The 11,882-nt window shown below is 35.9% G+C and overlaps 1 protein-coding gene across 8 annotated transcripts in view; it reads left to right on the top strand.

Moving 5' to 3' along the window:
* The first annotated feature begins 2,369 nt into the window (after positions 1–2,369).
* The window catches only part of gramd1bb (GRAM domain containing 1Bb), a 97,358-nt gene continuing 87,845 nt past the window's right edge, over positions 2,370–11,882 (top strand). For 4 of the 8 annotated variants that reach the window (XM_017308232.2, XM_008425943.3, XM_017308231.2 and 1 more), the window contains exon 1: positions 2,371–2,702. The gene's annotated coding sequence lies outside the window, so the exon portion shown is untranslated. Of the gene's footprint in view, positions 2,703–11,882 lie in introns of all 8 variants that reach the window. The other 4 variants (XM_081614248.1, XM_017308230.2, XM_081614249.1 and 1 more) reach the window with 2 other exon arrangements.

Here is an 11,882-nt window from a genome sequence, read left to right as displayed (position 1 = left end):
AATGGAACCTTATCAACATAGTTGATGTGTATTGACTGTTTTAACAATTTATTGGTTAGTAGTATTATCAATGCATTCTTGCCCTCAATGAGAGATGGGTACAAAGAGAATAACTGAATGGATTCCTTACATAACGTTTAACAACATGCAATTCAAGTTTAACTGAAATTGACCGCATCATCATTTGGACAGACGTGGACTGCGCATAAATGGATCTGAATCTGACTATATGTCAGGATTTTGTGTAAATCAATTGGACTGACTTTAAGTGAATTTCCCCTCATTTGATTCTTCATAATTGACCATGAACTAGACCTCTAGGTTTCCATTAGCTTTGAAATTTCACCAAATAAATAAAATCAATTGAAATAAATCCAGAGTTTGTCGAAAGTGTTGTTGTCTGTGCTTCATAATACATTTGTAAGCATGGGGTTATTGTGACTGCTTGATAATCAGGATAATCAGAAGCAAGATCATTTGTTGAGGAAATGGAGCAAAAAATTAACTTGAAATCAAACACAATATAGAAACTAATTTATTTTTAAACATATTCACAAAGCGCCAAGACCATTTTCTTTTTTCAAAGTAGTGTGAGAAATAAAACATAGATTGGTAATTGTCTAATTATGCACATGATCTGCATTAAATCTCTCATGGACCTGGGTTCATAATATTATTTATTTAATGGTCACATGATCAAGTTGGCACGGCATTATAGCAAGGTTTTCCCTCATGAGCCAGTAATAAGGCTCTAGTGTCCTCCTGGAAAAATTGTGTCAGAGTGTTAAAAGCTTGAGAGAAAAAGTTGGACCCATCAGTCACACCTCAGCAAACATATTCCTTTAATACAATTTTGCATAAAGATACGGAATTTCTTACACCTCTTTTCAATGAAAAACAAGATTGGAAGACCGTGTATTTATTAAGTTTCAATGTGCTAAAATAAATTGACTTGTTCAATTTAATTTGCTGTCAGAAACCTCCAATGTTTCATTTCGTAGGTTATGTCATCAGTTCTTTTCGTCAGTAAAGCATATTTTACTGTATTTCATTTATTCCATATTCCAAAGCAGTAAATATTTGTATATAGTCATTGTTATTCATGGTGAACGAGGACAAGGAGAGAAGAATCAAAATAAGTTTTGGATTTGTCATTTTGTAAACTATGTTAGTCTCTGGATTTTCATTATCAATTTAATCGTGGCTCAAAATGCCAGTGTGCTGCACAGTTTTATCTGCACTAATATGGTTAGTTTATATGATAAAGGTCACATTATTAGCTTGGTCCAAATCCATTTTTAATTAAACTGAAAAAGTAAATCTGTTCATGAAGGCACCACAAGTTACTGGATTATGCCCCCCCCCCCCCACTCCTCTCCATCCCCGACTCCAAACTATTCCCAGCATATCACTTAAAGTTTACTTTCTACCTGTCATTAGCTGCTTGAGCATCAATGGATCAGGTCACTTGCAGACTATTTATATCTCTTTGACAACGGCATCCCCCCCACCCCCTGCTGTTCTCCTGTAAGTGTGGAGGCTTTCAGCATGGAGGGAGAGAGATAAGAAGGTGGAGGCAGCGCTGGTGTCAGGAGGAGGGGGCAGATTTAGGGGAGATTCTCATAATAGAGCCTTGCTGTCCTCTTTCTTCTGTTGTGCATTACGACAGGAGGCTGAAAATAGAACATCTTTAGAGAGCGTGCAGTTACGCTTAGTGTTGCTTTACTCTGTACTCTTAAAGACACACAAAGACACACACACACACACACACACACGCACACGCACGCACACACACGCACACACACGCACACACACACACACACACAATGTGGCTTGTCTTATGTAATCATGACAAAAAATAGGATTTTCTCTAGAAATCAACACAATCTTTCAAGTCTGTCATGATATCGGTTGTTACATCACAGCAGTAGTTTCCTCACTTCCTTTGAGATGCATTCACACACACACACAACTCTCCTGGTTGAATGTGTGAGAATCGTTTGGCAACCGAAGCTGCAACCATGTGTTTCTCTTAGCTGTAGAGGCTTTTCAGTTTTCATTTCCAGATCATGTCATTGACAGGAACACATATAAAGCTATGATATTTTTGCTTTATGTGACTACAACAGTGGGGGCGGAAGCAAACCTCGCAGACCACAAAACCCTGCCTGTAGAGGTTGAATGTGTGCGTCTGTGTGAATGTGTTTATTTATCTGTGATATTTGCATATGTTTATCTGCACAGGACGGGGCTTGTGAGTCTGTGCGAGCCTCAGTGGGTACAGTGTGCTTTGCCAGAGTGAGCGAGAGAGCGGAATGTGTGAGTGGAGCGGGATCAGAAAGGGGAGAGGGGAGGGAAAGAAGCAGAGCAGACGGGAGAAACACACGGACAGACGGTTTTGTGCGGTGGCAGATAGAACAGGAGCAAGTCGGGCAGGGAGGAGCATTTTTCTTTCTTTTCTTTGGGGATTTAAGCTGCTTCAGATTGGCTTCAAGGCTGGGGGAGGATACCCCTGCTCCTGGAGCATGGCTTTCTGCTTTGATCCAAGACAGTAGTTTGTTTTGAAACTGAGGGGATAAAGAGGAGGGAGGGAGAGGGACACTTCCCTCTACAGCCTTTGTAGCCAGCCCACTTGACAGATGGCACCGGCAGGATGATCTTTGACTCCCTCCCGGGAACCATACCTCACTTCGCTCACTGAGGTAGCGTATGTCAACTTCTTCTTCCTTTTTGTTTGCAGAAAAACCGCATGCTTACACATGACTGTTACTGCATTATTTGCACTGGATGTGAGTGATTGAGCGTGAATAAAACGACAGCTCAGAGTGTATGCATGTATGACTGAAATGTTTGTGTGTGAGCTCAGTCACCACCACATCAGCATTAGTTGGAGTCAAAATTCTAAACATAGTTTAGTTTTTCAGTTGTCTTCCTCACTAGAGCTATGCCTTTATTTTTCTATCTGACTGAGTGTCAGCCTAAGGTCCAGGGTTGGTGATGGAAGTCAGGCAGTAACTTGCAGCCAGCATTTTTTTTTCTCCCTTACGTCTGCAACCACCTGCACTTCTGTTTTTTTCCTCACGCTCAGCTTCCCTTCCCAGATAAAACTGATGTTTCTCCTCTTTTTGCTTCAACCAGCTCTGGCAGACTTAACAAATCGCAGAGCCACAAACAGCAACAGAAGCAGGTGTTGTGTTCCAAATAGCACACTGATAGATGTGTGTTGTTTTTTTGTTTTTTTTTTAAATTGCATTTGTGCTGTGGCACTTGGAGAGGTTGAATAATTACAATCTATAAAAAAAAATATCCTGACTGCTGCCTCGTTAGATTCTATACGATTGATGGTAGTGAATATATTCATACATTCAGTTTAATAGCCAAAATTCTAGGGTAAAAACCCTAATTGAATGAAAGAACTTCAAAATTATTTTGTTTCTGTTTACATTCATTCTTCACTTGAAGTGTCTGTACCGTAGTATGTATCTTATTGTTCTGGTTATTGGCCATTTCTTGTTCTGGACAGGCCCTTTTTATCAAGACTAATACTCTAAACAGAATGTTCTAACTTCTCTTAAGAAGCCACCACTGTTGGGATTGTATTGTTTAAATTTCCTTTGAAAAATAGATGAGAGACTGTAATACTTAGTGAAAACCTGAGATTGAATGTAGGGAAGTTTGTCAGGGGAACAATGGCCACGTAACCAAGTGTGGTCTTTGTAATAAATCGCTCAGCTGTTCTCTCTGACACGTATACATAAACATGCAGTTTCTCGACTCGACAGGCCCCCTGACTTCAGCGTGAGTCTGATGATGAGAAAAAGTGAAGATGTTCAGATCAAGTTGTTCATTAAAAGCAATTTACAGTTTGTTATTTTTGCGGCAGAGTAGCTAATCCCTTATTTGCAGTCTTTAAAATAGTTTCATAGGGAAATCATAAAAGGCCACTTAAATCAAGCCTCGGTTTTGAAGGAATTTCCATCATCTGTAACAACCCAAGCTTTAAATAGGCTGAACAAAGGCTGTTCTAAATATTTTTACATAACTTTAGCGCAAGACAGTTGTTTACGTTGTCCCTTATTTTCTCAACCAAAAGTGATTCTGTGCTTTCTATACTTTATCATCCACTCACAAGATAAGCTTCGCTGCCACAGATGTCTTGGGCATATTGAGAAGTTCTGTGCCATGAGTGTTGCTGCTTGCATTATGTATAAGACAGATGTTTACCACCACTGCAGAATAAATGCAACTGTGTCTGAGACGTCAATGAGAACAAAGGCCCAATGAGAACATTATTTAATCCAAAATGTACTTAATATTTTCTGTGCAGAAAACCTGCAGGTGAGTGAGGTTTTTTTGTGAACCTCACTCACCTGAGCATGCAGAATGCTTGAAGCGTAACATGACGCTTTCTGATTATTTTTTGCCCAGTTGTCTTACCCAGTTGGGGGCAGTCAAAGAGAATTATGTGACACTGGAAACAAGAAATGTACAAGGCTGTGACCGCACGATAAAAATTACATATTAAGGAAGATTAAAAACTTTTAATTTTGTACTTTACAATGAGTACTTCTAAAGTACACACATTAAAGATGTAGCAAGACTTGCACCTTTAAACTACTTAATTTTCTTCTTTAATACCTTTTACCCATGATTTCTTAAAGGTCTGATGTGTTAAGAGGTTTAAGTCAACCAGCTGCTATTACCGTCTCTGAATTTGCAAACCAGGTTGCAACAGCACTGGTACAATAGATTTATGAGAGGATTTGCTGATTTAGAGCTCTGAGGCTTAATGTATGAATGACAGATGATTAGTCAGACGAGCCAGCAAAAGGATGAAAATCTGCTTATTGGATTTTGTACATACTATATAAGGCATTGTATTTTGGGGGGGGAGTTGGTTTTTTTTTTGTTTTTTTTTTACACATTTTCATTCTGTCTTCATGATTCAAATAATTGTTAATTGTAATTCTGAATTATTTTTTGAACTCTTGAAGAAACAAGCAAACTAATGTTTGTTTTATCTGTGTTGTGTGGTTTAATATCAGATTTAACAAATGTTTTGACCTTGTAAGTTTGGCATTAAGAGAGTAGAGGTTTTTGTCTTATTGTACCGATTTTAGATCTCATCCCATCTCATGTAAGACATACCAAGTGTAAAATGTTAAAATAAAAATAATAGATTTTATGAAGGCAAAAAGTTTCCATAGCTTTATGAAAATTGATGCACTAAAAATAGTCCTTGTCGCTACAGAGTAATGATAGTTGAGTGAATAAATAAAACATGCTCAAGATTTTCTTGCAGGTTAATTCTCAGAGTGTTGTAGGGAGAGGCATTTTCCTGAGTGGAAGTTGAAATACTGAACTAGCATGTCCCATTTGAGTCAGTCATTTGAATAAATTAGAGTCAAATTAACGTCAATGTAAGTAGTCAAATTATATATTCATGTGAGTAATTCCAGGTCCAGTTTTTAAAATGGACAACATTGACTGTACCAACAGTCAACAAATATATAAAAAATATTGAAATGCCAAAGTATTAAAATTTATAACAATGTAATGAATGCTAAAGGCATTAAGCTATTAATATTAGGATTAGTAATAAAATGAATCACCAACTGGATTTCCTGGTCAGAGACTTATGTAAATAACTGCTGTTAGTAAATAGGAGGATGTCGAATCATACTGCAACTTTCAACACCTTCCAATTCAGTTTTAGTCATGTCTGGTTATAGAAAGTAAAGTCTAGTGAAGCATTATGAATCTTAGCCAGTGCATTAAGGAGTTTGACAAAAATGGTATTTTGGCTTATCAAATATTTAGTTAAAACTGCAAACAGGATGACAGATCCTATTCAGTCACATTACCTCGAAGACTGCACAGAACCTTTTTAGGACGGCACATGTAAGAGACAAAGCTCTTTAGAAATAAACTTTCGTAACACGATAGAGATTCATAAAATTAGTTTAATATTTGTGTTTGTGCTTGGTTTGTTCACAAAGACGTCTCAGCAAATATTAATCAATTATCAGTGACTGCTTTCTTAAACTTTCTCTGGAAAGAATTCAAACAGAGGCAGAAGTTGACTTTGTTTTTTCCAAAACAAATTATTTTTCAAAGTAAAATACTTCTCAATCTTCAGTTAAAATAAGAACCATGACAGGCCAGTCAAGTCGCCACAAGCCGTACAGGAGAGTGATAAAAGGCACCAGCGGCTGGTGAACAGCCACTCCTGTCCTACTCAGTCTGTCCCCTACCCCCAAGCTTCTGACTCCCCTGGTTGAAGTTGGTCATGTTCTTAACAGGAAGAAGGGCCCCAAACTTGTATTCTGCTTAAGTGAAGTGGTTAGTTGACTGATTAGTTCTTTCTTAGTTTTTTAGGAATGTAACATACGATTTAAATGCAATTTTGTCCCTGTCAGTTCAGTTATTCCTTCATAATTCAAAACCAAGTTCTTGCTCCCTTCTTAATAAGCCTCATGCACTCAGGGGGTTTGCATTTTTGGCATGTTTCACTGGTATTAGAAGGTATTACTGCAAGCCAGATTTTCTTTTTGTTAAGAAGAATGCAAACTTTTACAAAGTGCTTTATTTGTGCAGTTAATGACATATTAATTTCACTTATAAAACCAATACCTACATTAGTTTGTGTAAATATTTTAGAACAGGGTAAAGAACAGTGATATGTACTGTTAACAGTATATTTGCTTTATCCATGGCACAGCAGGTTCAGCAGGTTTTTGTTTTAATTTAGGTGCATTTCCTGTATCTCTTTTCAAATCGGGGACTTTGTTTGGTTTGTTGATCACAGATCTGTGTCTTGTTCTTTGTTCTTTCTATTCAATCTTGTCTTTAACATACTAGAGCAGAAGTTATGACACATAATGACTCTTTAGGTGATGCAATGAAATCACTTTACTACATTACCTGAGGGAAATTAAAGAACTGCCAGCAAGCAAAAGTCACTTCCTGCTTGTCACTCCAGAGAAAGAGGGCGTCAAAAACAACAAGCAGGGGGTTTGCGCAGCACATGCAGTAATTAGAAATTGTCAACATGATGCCTGCATGGCAGAAGAAATATAGAGATTTTTCTTTCCTCTAAGCTACCTTTTTTTCCTGTTGACATATTAACAACAATAATACATTTTTGTAGTTTTGTAGTGAGGCTTTCACCTCACAGAGCACCCCTCCCTCCTTGCCTCCCTCCCTCCCTCCCTGCCTCCCTCATGCCTTCCCTACTCAGCTCTTCCAGATTAGTGGCAGCAGCAATTAGAGAACACATTTCGTAACAAGCTCCAGCATAGCCTTTTTAACGCTATCATTTATTTAAACTTGCACATATCTGTGCTATTGAAGTGAGATAAAGGTTGATATGCAACATAAAAACGTGTCTAACAGAGGTACTATTTTGTAAATTGGCCATTCACATCATTAATAAGATATTGCCATCAATATACTTTTAAAAATACATTAGCAAAACTTTTCTCTAATCAAGAAATTAAAATTATTTCAAAATAACCTATGGATCCCTTTCCAATATAATTCATTAATAATTTGTAATTAAAAATATTAAAACATCCTCAAGTCATCTGTGCTATAATGTCTGAAGTGCTGGCTCTAAATTTTCCCTTTTCCACTTGATTGTTACTTTTTATGTTGCATAAGGTATCACATATGAGATAGATTGTTTTTTTTTTCTTTTTTTTTGTCAAATGCTGATTTGAGTCATTGAAGAATAGGCGATGTAGATGCCTACTTTGATATAAACACAAAAGGATATCAAGTTTAATTTAGCCACAAACTTTTCTTCAAAAGTCAGTGGTTTTACAATGCAGTGAAGACAGAACTGTTATTCATCAGAATCAATATTCAGACACCTAAGAATGAGAATATTGTTTAAGAAAATTGTTGGACTGGATTCTGACCATCAAATACGTCTTGCATAAAAGCCAATACATAAGATCTGACATGGACATCCCTAATAACTCTCTAAGTATTACCAGGGAGTACTTGTTAGGATTTTTAATACTTAAACAAAAGTACTATTTGCCTACTTGAATAAATGATAAATGATGCATTGCCATTGGTACTAATGATATCTACAAGGGAAATATATTTTTCATTTTAATTAGGATCAGTTTCTGGTCTGGTTTGTCGCTTTTTGATGTGCGGTGATTGCAACTCTCAAAGCAGACCAAGATGGATCAGAATTTCATCAGAACAGAATATATCCATGGAGCGATGAATGACTTATTTTTGTAGTTACTTAATACAGTGAAACGAGAACGCAGTTTTCTTAATTTTGTCATCACAATTTCCGAATATAGCTTGAATGCGTAATGTACATCTGTGTGTTCTCCAAATTATTGCCATTACTGATAAAGATGTGCAAAAAGCTTAAAGGTTAAATTGTTGTAACCTAGACTGAGTGCAAGGAGCCACTCTTTACGGTGTGTGACTTCTTGTCCTGACCTGTTTGTCACAGTTCCAGTTGTTTTTAAATTATTATTATTATTATTATTATTATTATTATTATTATTATTATTATTATTATTATTATTATTATTATTATTATTATTATTGTGAAGTGCATATAAAATCAAGCATGAATCAAGTGTCATACCTCATTACAATACTTTCAGATTTTTTTGATGAGTACATATCTGCCATATTTGAGTGACATGTTCTCTTGTCTTTATAATTTTAAAGAAACAGTCAGACAGATTAATATTGGTTAAATTTTCTCCATAGTCTGGTTAACATGAACAAACTAAAATGCTTCATTCACATTTATTCTGTAAAAAAAAACAATTCATTTCCCAACCTAGATTTGCTTGCCTAACTAAATAAAGGAAAATTATGGAGTTAACTTCTCCAAAATTACTCATTATGAGATCTTACTCCCACAATGACAGATTCATTTTAACTTTCCCTTTAAATCTTTAGTGCTGTGTGCTCACAAAATTGTGAAGCAAATGCAAATTGAATTTTTGTTTTTTTTTAATATCAACACTACAGATCTTTGACTTTTGTATTTGTGATAGATGTTATTTTTGTTTTTCGATAAAGTTTGACACCATATGAAAGTATCACAGTAAAACTATGGGATGTCTCTGGCTGTAGGGCGAAAACTCTGCTTGACTGCGCAGTGCAGATGCATTCATATGCATTTGAGATCAAAGGGAAGCAATCATCATGTTTTCACTTTGTCTCAGAGGGCATTTATTTTGCTGACAGATCTGTACCAGCAAATTAAGTTCGTGCAGTGGGTTGTAATTGGAGTTTACAATTTATGAGACTCTCATTATATGAAACATGAAGAATTTCTTAATTTCTTTCTCCCAAGGAAGCTAAGGAAAATTGCTCAACTCATTCAGGGAAAGAAAAGTTTTTCTTTGTAATAATTGAAGACTAACCTTTTAAAAATGACATACCTCAGACCATCATGTTTGTTAAAGAGCCTGTGGCTAATCCCTGTGATCTTCCTTTAAAAATCTTACACCATCATATATTATTCTCTTTGACCGAGGCTGGTCAAAAACAATGTTATTACATAACAGGAAGCAGCATGGCTTTGTAGTGTAAAAACAGAATGTTTTAATGTTTTAGCATTTTGCTACCTCAAATGTAGGGGCAGGCGTGTGAATATAAAATGTTTTTGCTTTATTTGGAACCCGTGGAACCTAAAGGCCACCCTAGACTTAGCATCCATCACTACACACATTTTAACAAGAGTTTTTTGCATTTTCCACGTCTGAACATTTGTGACTGAAACATATGGTCATTATTATAGTGTTCAACTAGAAACAAATAATAGAATCAGCGTAATGTTGAATGACTTTAAATCGTTTGTGTTGCTTGCGTCTTTTCTGGTTTTGATTTTTATCAGGATGCAAATACAAACGTCCTCATAGTTTTCTCTGAGAAGTACACACACTAATGAATAATTGTGAAAAAGAAGTAAAGGTTTAGATGCTTTTTAAACTTTAGGTTTTGCATAATGTCTTAGAGTACTTCAGTACTGAATGTTATTGATTTGTTAAATTATGTTACTGACACCTTTTACGTTTGTGGGAAATGTAGATTTTTCTTGCCTTTTAAGTCCTTTTGTATTATTCAAAAAGGTTTCTTAATTGTTGCTTAATTTTGTCTTTTCTCTTTACTATTCTCTGTATGTGTAAGCCCTGAGCTATTTTGAATAGTGTTATAAATCTACTATCTACCTAAAACTTTAATCTACCTACTAAAGTTTTAAGAAAGATTCATCACGATTCTCCATAGTGTCAAAAAAGAAAAAACATTTTAGTAATTGCCAAAACAGTCTTTGAGCTCCGAGCCTTAAAGAAGCTGAATTCTACATTATTTTTTTATCGTCAGATGGAAATGTCTGTTATTTTTGCACTAATTAGCTAGTCGTTGCTGTTTCCAGATGGCTATTTACATCTGATTGCTTCTTAATGAAATGCCATAGCTCTGTTTCTCTTCACACTGAACCATCAAGGGGTTACTTCAAACAACCTGATAATGAAAATAAAACTACATTGAGATTAACTGAACAACTGCATTTACCATGTTTGTATTAGAAAATCTGAAGTGAAGTATAAAAACAGGATTATTTTTAGTTGTGCTGCTAGTTCACATTTCACGTATAAAATGACTAACTTAGCTAATAACGTTTGCTCGGAAGACATTGAAAACTGTTTTCTCCACAAAAAAAGTCCAGGAAATATGTTTTTAAATCTATGCCATTTGAACTTACTCATTAACAGCAGTGTTAATGAGTAAGTCAGAACCTTTAAGAAACTGTTATTGGCAAGTAATTCCATGATAAATACGTATTACTCCCCATGCACAGCACCTCGCAAAGGGATTCATGCAGTTTCAATATCTGTTTACAAACACAAACTTCAATAATTTAAACCCTAACCATCAAAGTTTGAAGTACAAGGAAAAGAATACCAAATTTCTGACAAAGTTAGTCAGAAAAGTAGCATGCATTTGTTTTGTTTACTCTGATAGTCCCAAATAAAATCAAGTGCAACCAACTGCCCTTAGAAATCCCCTAATTTGAGTCTTAGTAAACTCAGATCACTGTATGCTTTTACTTATTTAATCTCAGCATAAATTCAGCTGTTATGTGAAGGTCTCAGAGATTTTGTAAAGTTAAAAAAAAAACACCAAACAGGTGAGGATATAGTTGTGGATAAATTTGGAGTGGGATGGATTACAGACAACGCAAAATTTGTGATATCTCATAGAACTCTGTCCAATACATTGTCTTAAGATGAACGAGTATGTCTACCAAGACAAGGTCGTCTCCTTTATCTAACTGGGAATGGGGAGCATTAATCAAGGGAGCAATCAAAAGGCAGCACTTAAGGAGCTGCAGAGAACTAATTATTGTTAGGATTTTCATCCTAACAATAAATCTGTGAACAGCTGTCTGATTCACAAATCAAAACTTAAGGCAAGAGGGACAGAAAGCCACCTTTGAAAAAATACATGAATTGTACAGTTTGCCTTAAGCCTTTTAGGGCACAAAGCCAACATGCTAAAAATGTTACACTAGTCATAGAAGATAGAAGACCAAAATGGCAGTCGTTGGTTTAGAGGTAAAATTAATAAGATGTGATCCTGACATGGCAAATCAACTATGCACAGCATTTTCACTGTGGGAAATGGTAGCAAGACTGCATCATGTTTTAGCAGCAGCTACAGCAGTTTAGTCAAAGTTGTAAGAAGAATCCAAACCATAAATAAGGGTCTGTGAACCTTAAAAATAAGGTTCGCATACCCTGACTATCAAACTGAGACTTACACACATACAAAGCCTGTCCCATGGACTGACCAATTAAAAGACAACTTCTCTAAATAACTCACTCAGA

This window comes from Poecilia reticulata, chromosome 13 (genome assembly GCF_904066995.2).
Source record: "Poecilia reticulata chromosome 13, P_reticulata-male-v2, whole genome shotgun sequence".
NCBI classification, from domain to species: Eukaryota; Metazoa; Chordata; class Actinopteri; order Cyprinodontiformes; family Poeciliidae; genus Poecilia; species Poecilia reticulata.
Note: the sequence above shows the minus strand (reverse complement) of the source record. Positions and strands in the feature narration are given on the sequence as shown.